Genomic DNA, 13190 nt, shown 5'->3' with positions numbered 1-13190 from the left:
TTTCAACTCGTATATATCCTAGAAAATTGTGTATTAAAATATCTTTCAGTTGTTATTACTCAAACAATATAAATGTAACACTTTTATTTAAACCTAGTAGCTTATTCCTTCCCCCTTCAAATATAAGATGGAAGTCACACTTTGAGAAACAAGCAGATTCGACAATCTTTAAGCAACACTAACAGTAATAAATAATAGTAACAGAGAGTAGCTATCATGTAAATATTGTCTATATATGGAGCGAGCTCACTTACTTTAATTCTTATAGTAAATCCTTTTGGGGTAAATAATTATCTTTCAAAATTTATTAAAAGGAAATGGATGTTCCACACAGTAATGAAACTGTGTTCCCAGGAAGAAGTTAAAAATATTAAAAGTCAATACTAGAGATATAAGTCAGAGGTTAAGGGCTCTTAACTGTCCATCCAAAGGACCTGGTTTCAATTCTCAGCCCCCACATCGGAGCTAACTACCATCTGTTACCCCAGGATCCAGGGCCCTTGGCTGGCCTCTGTGGCTAGCAGGCACACAAGAGAGGCACAGATATACATGCAAGCGAAATATTCACACACGTAAGAAATAATAGACGAAAATCTTTTAAAAAGTCTATATTTGGGGAGTTCTTTTGTGCTGAGATTTACCTTGTTTGGGTTTCACTGTGTTCCTGTGAGACACGCTCTGATTCCTTCGGAGGAGGAAGCAGATGGATTTCTCAGCAATGCAGCTATTACAGTGAAATGTCAGTATTTAGTCCCAGTTGTCATCCATCCTACACCGGCAACAGGTGCTTGGGTCTGACAGAATTTGCATAATTCCCACCCTAGCATACTTCCCCACGGGGACACGTGCAGAAGCTTTGCACATACTTCAGCCTTGCTCTGCCATTGGTACAGCTGAAGAAACTGCACGCCAGAACCCATGGCTTCAAAGATCACAGTTACACTAGGATTTTAAGGCACACAAAGGGACAGAGGCCTTAAAAAGATGCAAGGAGAACTGGCATGGAGGCACCTGTGGAAATGCCAATGCTCCAGAGGCTGAGGTAGCGGGAGTGAGACTCCAAGGTCAGCTAGTCCTACACAGTGGGTTCCAGTATAGCCTGAGGCACACAGTAACAACAAGCCACACAAATAAGCAATATGCAACCAACCAACAAAAATATCCTTGCTCCTAAGTTAAAATGATAGAAAAATTCCACAGCGTCAGTAAACTAACCAAGTGAACTTGCTCAGATCACCAAGCATTTCCGAACAGCCTGTACACAGTAGAAGAGTTTGTTTATATAAATATAGCAGAAAGCCACCCGGCTCCAAGGGCAGCGGAAGGTTAGCAATTGACCTTTGCCTCCTTTCAGGAAACGCTGAGGAATGTGGAACGTTTCCAGCTTGGGGAGAACAGGATCCACAAAGTGCTATTTGTTTTCTTCTGTTTGATGCCCCTAGTTGAAGCACTTTCTCAACACTGAAGCGCAGACCTGTCATTTACCCACGGTCCCATTCTCATGTCTGAATCCCACTGGCCTACTTCAAAGGCAGGGGGATACACCCGCAGCTTCTGAATGGATTCCCTCAACAATGCCGCACCAATTGACTCACATTTAAAAATACACTTTGATCGACCCATCTCTTTGTACGCTGAAGCTGGAAGCAATAGCAGAGGCTATTGGAAAGAAACTCGGCTTCTATAGCCAGATAATGTTGACTTAATAATAAAACATATTCCCTAGCTCTTTTGTAGGAAGGTGCACATGTCCCTTCAAGATTGATGCTTCTCAGTTTCTCAGTTACCTAGGAACAGGTGTTCCCAATTAAATTCTGTGAACCACATTCATTATATGAGCAGGTAACTGGCCTTTGTGAGCCTTTTTTTTTTTTTTTTTAATGTTAGTTTAGTCACCACACTTGATGAAATTGAAATGGTGCTTAGGAATAGTAAAAAAAATAATTTGTTTTTTTATAGAATTCTCAGATGAACAATTGAAGTGATGGTCTATAATTTAGAATTAAAACAAAGCTATCACAGAAAGCAAAAGGAAATATACTTATAGTATAAAATGCATAAAACATAATTATAAAGAAAACTATTAACAAGGAGAAATACAAACAATGTTTTATTTCCAGCCAATTTTTGTATATATATATATATATATATATATATATATATTAACATAAAGGTTGTCAACACATTGTATGTTTTATGAACTGATAACAGCCACTAAAGGGTAATTAGCTAAGTGACATACATTGTCATTGCAAACTAATGGGAAAACATGGTTAAGTAAAACAGTAGCTTCATTTGGGAGCAGCACTACGCTGATACATGATTACTTCCATTTTATATTCATCTGATAATTGATCTTTGTTTCTTATGCAGCCTGTGTGCCCTTAGGAAGGAATTTAAATATTATGAAACTAGTTTCCTTCCAGTTTTCATTCTCATTAGAAGGAAGCAGAGGCAGGGCTCAAGCCCCCAGTGCAGATCTCTGGGTGATACAAAAGAAACGATTATGCATGTGTGCTGTTACCAATCCTGATGGACTTTATGGTATTTAAAGGAACAAGGCTCTCTTTGTCATTTCATCAACATGATTTTGTTGCAGAGACTGAACGGCTCTTCTCTACTCCCTCCATGTTGAAAAAAACAACCCAGTTTTTCTCAAGCTCATTTGAAAGGGAAATGGCATTTGGATTAGCCATCATCGATGTGTGCCTTTAATGCACCTGCCTCCATGGTTCATGTTTGGGAACCTCAGTGGGTCAAAAGCTATGCTACCCCATATTGCAGTGGGATGTTAAGAGTCATTGATGTGCAGAACACAATGGACACCACAGATTATAATTCCACATCGTCTATTTTGTTTATTCTTTTGTTTTCTTCTCTTTCTATAAATAAATGTTTAACTATCAATAGGCCATACTGTTTTGAGAAGTATGGTGGGTTTCTTTCCCAGAGATTTACCCAAGATCAAAGTGATACCATACTGTTCTATACTTTCTTTAATTTGTGTGTGTGTGTGTGTGTGTGTGTGTGTGTGTGTGTGTGTGTGTGTGTAATGAATGTGTGGGTGTACACAGTTGTGTATGTTAACACTGGTGTCCGCATGGCACACAACATGAGTAGAGACCAGAAGACTACCCCAGGTATCAGTGTTTACCTTGCACATTGTTGATCTCACTGTGTATATGAGTCAGCTGGCCAAAGAACTCTGGGGAGTCTCTTGTCCCCATCTCCCATCTCTCTGCAGAATCCTGATATTACATATTTGTACTCTTGTGTCCAGCTTGACATGGACTCTGGGGATTTGAACTGAAGTCCCCATGCTTTACACATGAAGCTATCTTCCCATCTTGACACATTGTTTTTAATTGTGACCTTAGAAATTCATTGTATACAATCTGCAGCCTTACTAATTTAAATACATGCCAGTGATATCTCAATTGAGCATTGTTTGAGAATCAGTAAGCAATTAATTAAAATAATGAATGTGTACAATCAGCTTTTTACTTATTTCTGGCTTCTTTTGTTTTTGTAGCTCTGTAGTCTGAGCTGCCATGGGAATCACTTTGCAGCCAAAGTTAGCCTAAAATTCGTGGCAGTCTCAGCTCCCAGATGATGAGACGTTAAGGGTATGTGGCTGTGTCCTACTCACTCTGGATATTTGAAGGACTATTTAGGGCTGACAAAATGCTTCAGCTTGTCACAAGAAACCTGAGTACCTAACCTGGAACTCATAGAAAACAAACAAACAAACAAACAAAACCCACCAACCAACCAAGCAAACAAACAAACAAAAACAAGGCTGGATGAGTTAGCTGGAAGCCCTACTTGCTTGTTGTAGCACACAAAGAAGACACGGAAAAATAAGGGGTAGAAGAGAGTTGAGTCAACTCCCAAAAGTAGTTTTTGAACCTCCACATGTATGTCACATGTGTAAATCCACATATGTGATATGTGTTTCCACTTTTACACACATACACATCATACACATGCAATAATAAATAAAAATAAAAGAATGACACACTCAAAAGTATTGGCCATATATATGTATATATATATGATGCCTGCAATATATATACATATATTACTATATTTATCTTGTTGAATATATATATATATGTGTGTGTGTGTGTGTGTGTGTGTGTGTGTGTGTATATATATATATATATATGATTCAGTATAAAAATCAGGGGAGATGTTTCATTCATTCAGTTACATCTAAGACAAAACTATGCATGCCAGTTTTGGTCTTTCCATTTCCTACATGAAGCACAGTCAGTGGCAGTTGAACATGGAACTACGCACTGCTAGCTGTACTTCCTGCAGAATCCTCCTTAGTCACTGAGCCAATGCTTCAAAGAAGAATCTCAGCATTAGTCACTGTGAAGGATAGTTGGGTTGACTTAACAAAAGGAAAAAAGTGCATACTCAGACATGTGCTTAGGAGAAAGGAAATGAGAATGATAGACTTAAGTGTTGAGCTTCAGGATGAGTTCCATTGCTTTAAAAATTAGGTACAGGAAGATGTGTTTTGGATAAGAGTGCTTCCTGTACCAGCATGGGGATCTGAGTCCAAATCCCTTTTACTCAGTTTTTTTTTTTTTTTTAAGGGTGGAGGTGGGGTGGGAAGAGAGAGGCAGGTGCAACTTCTGCATGTGCACGTAATCCTAACATTATGGGAGTCTGTTTTGGGGGCTTGCAGGCTATCGCTTAGGTCCAGGTTCAGTGAGAGATCCTGCTTAGGAACATTAAACTGGGCAGTGGTTAAGTGGCATGGCTAACAGCTTTCTCTGGCTCCCATGGCTACCCCCAGTTGTGCATGCTAGCATATCCCATGTACACACAGCAAGTTTCCTTTTGTAAATGAGAGCAAATGGCTTTATGAAATCCTCCTGGAGGTCATTCTACAGGTTTACAGATAAGAAGGGAGAGCTGATAAGATAAAACAGATTTGAAAAGGTCAAAGGAGTTATAATTCTAACTTGGTTATTGGAAGATCAAGACATGTGTCCACCAAAAACATAGTTTATAATCTTCCTTGTGACTTTTTCCTCTCAGAAAACTACAGGTTTACCGATGACAGGGCTACTAAAATTAAACTCAAAGGCTGCCTACATTTTGGCTTTGAGCAAGGTTCTTTGCCTGTGCTAACATCCTTGTTTGCTACTTCTTTCAGAAAAGGGTGCACTTTGTCTATGAAGATAATATGTGCAATGGCTTCGTTGTTGTTGTTGTTGTTGTTGTTTTGTAAATTGTCTGAAAATTTCAGCAAAATATTTGACTTTGACTTACAGTCCGCTAGACAGCAGGAACGCTTCCTTTTTATCCTGCCTCTGTCCCACCTATAAAGGACTGAACTACCAATTTGAGTCTTTTTTCTTAGAATGACTCCCTTGTGAATACAAAGAAATCCATTTTAGGCAAATTGAATGTAAATTAAAACAAAGGATCATATTTTTTGCTGTCTTCCTCTCTTTTTCTTTCTCTTCCTCCTCCTCCTCCTCCTTCATCCTCTCTGACATCCCCCTCCCCCTTACTTTTTTTTCCCTCAGACTATAGCACAGCTGGGTTGAAATTTACCAAGTAGGACAGCTCCCTGCCCTCTTCTCTCAAGTTCTAGGGCTATGGGCATGTATTACTATGCCTGGTTTGAAATCTCTATCTATCATCTATCTATCTATCTATCTATCTATCTATCTATCTATCTATCCATGGATCATCTCTTTGTGTGTAGCGTGGGGCACAGCACATATGCATTTACCCAAGAACAACTTTGTGGGACTAGTTCTCTCTTTCCATCTTTATGTAGGATCCAGGGAATGAATGCAGGTTGCTAGGCTTAAACTGTTTACTCTTGTAGTCATATAGGTGGCCTTTCAGGGTCTGTTTTAAGGGAAGAAAGAAAGAATGAAAGGAAGAAAGGAAGGGAGAGAGAGAGAGACAGAGACAGAGACAGAGAGAGACAGGGAAATTATAAGTTCCCAAATTACATCAGAAGTAAATATTAATTAAGAAGTAAAAAAAAAAAAAAAAAAAAAAAAAAAAAAAAAAAAAAAACCTCACTCATTATGATCATTTCTAGCTCAATCCATTTATCCACAAATTTTGGGAATTCCTTGTTTTTAATAGCTGAGTAGTATTCCATAGTGTATATGTACCACAGTTTCTTTATCCATTCTTCTACTGATGGACACTCAGGCTGTTTCCATGTTCTGGCTATTATGAAAAAGGCTGCTATGAACATGGTTGGAGCAAATTTCCCGCTCAAACTAAGGCACCAGCCAAGGACAACACAGGTGGTAAACTTTAAACCCCTACCCAGATCTAGCCAATGATCAGAACATTCTCCACAGTTGAGTGGAGAGTGGAATATGACTTTCTCACGTACTCTAGTGCCTCACATTTGACCATATCCCCTGGAGGGGGAGACCTGGTGGCACTCAGAGAAAGGACAGCAGGTTACCAAGAAGAGACTTGATACCCTATGAGCATATACAGGGGGAGGTAATCCCCCTCAGGAACAGTCATAGGGGAGGGAAATAAGGGGAAAATGGGAGGGAGGGAAGAATGGGAGGATACAAGGGATGGGATTACCATTGACATGTAACAAGAATAAATTAATAAAAAAAATAAGTAGAAAAAAAAGAAGTAAAACAAAACAAAACAAAACAAAACAACAACAACAACAACAAAAAAACAGTTCCTAACAGATGCAAACTTGAGATGCAGGCATTCTTTTCGAAGATCTCTTTAAGCATGTTTCTAGGAAAGTATATATAGAGATGTTACCTAACTCCACCCTGTAAACTCCTCCTCTTTTCTCCCAGTGACTCACCAAGGAGAGAGACTGAAAACTGAGGCCTCAGTAGCAGAGTTCCCACAGCTCTCCTGCAAGAAATCTTCCCTAACTGTGCCTACTCCCACCCTTCTAGGCCATGCCTATGTTTATGTATTAATTTACTTTGATGCTGGGAGTGGGAGGTCCAACTTAGCGTCACGCATACGCTAGGCAAGCTCTCTACCACTGAGTGCTTTTCCAGCTTATTTTTGAAACAGAGTCTCACCATGTAGAATGGGCTGAATTTGAATTCGGGTTCCTCCAGCTTCAGCTTCCTGAGGAACAGCTGCTTCCGTTCTCTTACACCCCTTTCACCCTTGAGCACAGTATGGACCTGGCTACAACTGGGACTTTCAGGGACAGCAAAACTGAGTCACACCCTACTCAGTGCATCTTCAATTTCTATCACAATCCTTGCCATACATTGTACCCCAAATAAACATTTGCCGATAATAGCAAAATAATACTACAGCAGCTAGCATATGACTCGAAGTGTTCTAAGCATTTTGAATAGTTTCATCATGATGTAGCTAAAAGCATTTCTCACATTATATAGGTGAGGAAGCCAAGATGTAGACTTTATACGACAAAGATTTTAAATCAAAGAACTAGTCCAGGTTGAAGACCAGATGGATTCCAATCTACATAATGCTTAGGGCAGTCCCTACACCTGGCTTTATGCTATACATTTTGCACAAGTCTATGATGCTATCTGTGGTGGCACCTCTGTCTGGGTCTGGTTTATTTTACTTGCCTTGGTAGTAAATACTTTCTACTCTCCTACAGGCATTATGAGTCCATCCTTTTTTACAGCTCAGAGTGAATCCCATTGTGTTCCTGCCACATGCTTTCTCTATCAGTTCACATGCTGATGGAGATTTGAGGTGGTCTTCGTTATTTTTGAATAGCACAGAATAAAATATGGAAGTACAAATAAAATGATGATGATGATGATGATGATGATGATACTAATAGTAGTAATACAACTGATGAAGTGGGTGACATGTGCTACTTTCTCTTTCAGTGGCATCAGAACTCCATGCCCCTGAGGCATTGTTCCTTACAAAAGCCAACTTCTCAAGCTTTGTTAATCCAATTTGTGGATTTTTGAAGGCTTGCAGCCTCTTCACCCCCTGCAGTTTCTTGCCTGTAGGAAACACTTCACAAGCTTGTTAGTCCCTCCCCAGAGATGGTAGCAGGGATAAAGACCCTATTACCACAATTGTCCTCCACACCATACACTTATCCTGGAGGCTGGGGTGGGTAATCTTTACCGTAGCTTGTCAGTGTGTGTTGTTAAGCCTTGGAGCAAACAGTTTATTATCTGCACTTACCCTTTCCGCCCCTTCGAGCTTGGTCATTCAGGCCAGTCCTCTCATAGGAACCATATTAAGATACAGGATCTGCAACTTCAGAAAAAAATAATTGAATGGAAGAGTGACAGGATAAAAACTGTATTTAAAAAGGATAAAAGACAAACTGCCAAAGAAGAGACAGTGAGAAGAAGGTGAATGAAGGGCAAACTGCATTATTTCATGGTGTTCGCTTCTCAAGTACATGAACAGTGATGTTGCCAAGGGACCAGCCCTTTCCACAATTTTCTTTAAAAGAATTCTTCACTGTAAAACATATTTTTTGTGTGTGTAATTTCCTAAGTCCAGTGTTTCTCTAACAGTTTATTTTAAGAACCCTGTGAGAAAAAGCTTCTTTTCTGTAAATAAAATATGTGTGTTCAACCAGGTTAATCAAAACAATTATGCTACTGTTTCCTAGGCAGCGAACAAAATTTACCCAATCTCCCTATCATGGTTTGTTTCTGCCATGTAGATAGATCTTTTTGTAAGAGGAGGAAATATAAAGCCATGGGGAAATTTTTCTTGCAATTACAAGCATCTGAAAATGGAAAGTGTCTCCACTGGAGAGAGAGCTATTGTGATTTTGTAATCCAGACCGTATATGTTTTATGCAACATTAATCTGCCTCGTTTTCCTCAGATGGCAGGTTTTATATGTCATTCCCAGGAAGAATTGGTGACTCTAACTGCATAATGAAGCGGAAGTCATAGTAGATTTCCAGGATTGGATTCCTGACATTATTTCAGGGCATGCAGAGTCTGGCAAACATGAGCAGAATCGTTTCACAGTAAAATTTTATTCATTTAGGAGGCACTCTGGTGTTTATGACCATGTGACAGTAGGTGGAGTGACCATTAGCTGGACACTGCCTACTGAATGGGGCTATCTGAACCTATCTAGGAAAGCAAACTCTTTCAAAGCACTGGTTGCCGCTTTGCAGGTACCGAAGAATTAATTAAAATAATTATTATCTCACCAGTTAAAGCAGGTGTCCTAGTCATTCATTGCTGCTGCTGGCTTAGTCTGAGTTAATTTATGTTTGTGGTTCAAATCACTACGTCCCCATTGTCTGCTGCTACTCATTCTATTTTACTTAATAAAATAGATATTTTGTTTATTTAAAAGAGCATTTTGTTTTTTGGCCATTCAATTCCATCATTATGAGTTAGGTGTTGATACCCCATAGATAAATATTTCCTTAGGTAGTGGATACCCAATAGATAAATGTTCCCCTTGCTCTCGGAATGAGATATATTGAATGCTGGATCCTAGTCTACAAACCTGGTTGTCTTTGTTTCCCACATTTTTATTCCATCATCAGGCTGCAAATGCCCTTTGTTGGACTTGAATTCCTCTTTTGCATAGCATGATCTACTACTTAGGAGAAGTGCTTTCCTTTTCTTCAATAGCGAATGATAAATGAGTGATCTGATATCTTACATGGTGTCCTAAATTTAGAGACAACACGTATGGCAAGAGTACAGCAGCATTTGTCTCAGAAAATTCTGGCATGATATTTATCTATGTAGCAGGGCACTGATAGGTAGGGAGGAATCAAGAGAGCAGAGACCAGCATCCCAAGAGATACTAGTGGGAATGGGCTGTTACAGAGGTAGAGAGGATGCCCAGAAGTAGCGAGGAAGGTGCTTTGGTGAACGGCTAACCTTGGAGCTAATGATGGAATATCTCTGTATTGAAACAGTGTCTTCATTGTTCCCTCAATTTAGTTGTTACTTTTTTTTTTTTTAACCGCACAATACCATTTAATGTGTCTGCTTGGGACACATTATGGTACCGGGTCATTATATGTTTGTGAATTGGAGTTTGTTAACCTAAACACTACTAGAACAAAGGAATGACAAAGTTCAGTTAGGGTGGCAGCCGTGTGTGTTGTCAACTGCCATGTGTCCCTACACATCTCTCCTATACATTACTGGGGACTCTGACTGTGTGTGTCCTAATCCAGAAATATTGCCATCAAATAACATTATTGTTACACCTGCTAATATTAACCTCCCTATTCCTAAAGTAAATGAATAACCTTAAATTTGAGAGAGTTGCGTGGCTCTTTTATTTTTTAAATTTAATTTCAAGATGGGACTGCACACTGGAACTCAGACTAACCTGAACACACTATGTAGCCCAGCCTGTCCCCAAACTGGCAATGCTCTTTCTCCTTCAGCCTCTCAACTACTGGGATCCCAGGTGTGAGCTACTGTGCTCAATTTACTTTTATGGGTCTTTAAAAATCAGACTAAATGCCGTAGAAGTCTTGGTTCTATCTGCACTTAGAAATGAGAGATGTATTAGCTTTGAGTGGATGAACACAAAAACACACAACGTTCAGGAATTTATCATTATTTCTCATGTGATGAGCTATCTGTGTAAACATTGAGATACACATAACAACAGCAGCGACATAAAATGATAATTTCTCTTTTATTAAAAATTTGGTTTTCATTTGATTAATCTGCACTGAGCAGCTGAATCCTATGGTGAGATAATTAATTAGAGGCCTACACATCATCTGGTTTTTCTGGTTACATCAAAGGGTTTATTACCATATTAAATGTACGAAAAAAGAAAAAGACTCTGGAGCCTTCTATGTCCTTGGAATCTATAATTATTTTTTGCATTCCAGAACTGGATCAAGCCATCAGCTCACTTGCTGAGTTTGGAAGAGGCATGCAGACCTGGGAGGTGGCCCTTCTGCCTTCCCTGTAGCAAAAGATCATGTTGTCAGATTAGCAGAAGAGAAAAAAGAAGGATGAGAAGAAATGAGGTCACCTGGATGAGGTATTGACTACCAGAAAGTCCTGCATTTGAGGAACAGAGGCTAGAACATCAGCAGGCTGCTAAACAACTTCGGATAAAACAACTAAAAATTAAATAGAAAAGAAGATGAGCTAATCTTAAAACAGAGAAAATAGTTGCTTATAAATTGTGAACTGGGATTGAAAAATTGGAGAGAACAACCAGATTAAATATCAAAAATCATGTTGATAATGGGTTTATATTCTTGATAAATTCTGACTTGTGGTAGGTTACTGAGTCTTGATTTTAGTACCATCATCTGATAACTTTAATCAACTAGGTTGCATTCTTTACAAAGTTTTTAAAGCCTTATTTAATATAAGTTGAAAGATGATGTGAATAGCTAATATTTCTTGAAGTAGCTAATAGTTTTAAACTCTTGGTCATTTCTAGAAGCTTATTTTTCATGATGGCAGTAATGCTACACATTAGTTAGCAAAACAAATAATGAGAACAATTTTTATGTAGTTGGCATACCTTTGTGGGTGGGTGTGGCCTGTGTGGAGTGAAGACATTGTGATGGTGTCTTACTATGTAGTTCTGTCTAGCATGTCATTCACTATATAACTAAGGTAGGCCTTGAATATATAGCAATCCTTTTGCCTCAGCCAGCCTTCTGAGTGTCAGGTATTACAGGTGTGTTCATATATTTAAAGTAGATAGCTTTATTTATTCTCTTCATCCTCCTCTTTTTTTTCTTTTTTGGAGCCAGAGTTTTAATAAGTAGCTTTGCCTGGCTGGAAACTGTCAATGTAGATGGGGCTGGCCTCAAACTCAGAGATTCCGTTGCCTCCTCTGTGCTGAGACTAAAGATATGAGCCACTACTCCTGGCTTTCTTTTAGTTTTGTTTTGAGACAGGACCTCATACAGCACAGTATAAGATGACTTTGAACTGTCCGTATAGCCAAAGATGACCTAGAATTCCAGCTTCTTTCCTCCACCACTTTCTATGCCAAATGCTGGGATTTTTCATTTCTAGTGCTGCAAATCAACTATATGAACAAGTTACATATTATATAAAGTAACAGGTTTTGAAGTTTCCTTCACAAAACCCCAGTGACAGTTAGTAGGAGTTTATGGAAAGCCTACCCTGTAACCTTATGTGCAGGATGCAATTTAAAAAGCCAATCCACTTCAAGAGAATATACAAGTAAAACCACAAGGTGATATTGATAACTTGGCCCCTACTTGTATAGCAGACAGTGATTCTGTAGATGTTCATTAAAGGTCAGGAGTGAGTAGCTCCGGAAGCAGAAGAGTAAAACTGATGTGTAATCAGTGCCTGACATGATGCTCAAAACTAGAAAAGCAAAGTTTTAAAAAGTGACTAAAGCAAAAAGAAGGAGAAGGAGGAGAAAAGGAAGACAATGAGGAGGCAAGAACATGAGAAACTGGGGCAGGGGGTCTTTAGGCAGAGTGAAAGAAAGGGGAGGCACTTGAGGGAGTTTAGGAGGAGAAGGAGGAGGGGGGAGAGGAGGGGAAGGAGAGGAGGGATGAGTAGAGGAGGCGGAAGAGATTACTTGTGCAATTCTAAGAAAACCAGAAGACATGTTTAAAGTCAAATCTCTCCAGTCATCAGTTGTGTCTTTGTAAGGAAAAAAAAAAAAAAGGCATTTGAAAAGTCTACACTGACATTTTCCACCAAAGAATGCTAAGTTAAAATTGAGGACAGGCATAAAATAAGCCTTAAATAGATTAGCTGAAAATAGTTCTTTTACAAGAAGCTACAGACACTAATGGAGTGGCCAGATTACTGCAAAAAGCATTTTGAGAAATATTTTACAATTTCCTTTTTGAATTAAATTCAGTCATTTATTATAATATCCAATAGCCATGACTGTTGAGGAGTAGAGAAAGGGGGATTTTTCTGTGGAAGAAAGAAATAAGTGATTGTTCTTGTGCTGGACCAGTCATCTTGGCTTCATGCGGTGATTTAATTTGGAGTGCCAATCTTTCCACACAGGAAAGATGAAAAGAAAAAAGGTGGACTGCCCTTAAAATGATCTTCCAAATCATATAGTGAGGAGAAGTGCCATGGGGAAAAAGGAGAAAGGCAAAAACAGAACTCCCAGAGATCAGAGTTTTAAACCTACTGTTTTGAATTCAAATGGGGGTACACCTGTCTTCTCTTGTTGACAAGAAGGTTCTAAGGACAGTCTGTCTAGTCTAGTGTCTTTGCACAGAC

This window comes from Acomys russatus, chromosome 13 (assembly GCF_903995435.1).
Source record: "Acomys russatus chromosome 13, mAcoRus1.1, whole genome shotgun sequence".
In the NCBI taxonomy this organism is placed as follows: Eukaryota; Metazoa; Chordata; class Mammalia; order Rodentia; family Muridae; genus Acomys; species Acomys russatus.
The sequence above is the reverse complement of the archived record's forward strand: the minus strand, read 5'-3'. Positions refer to the sequence as shown.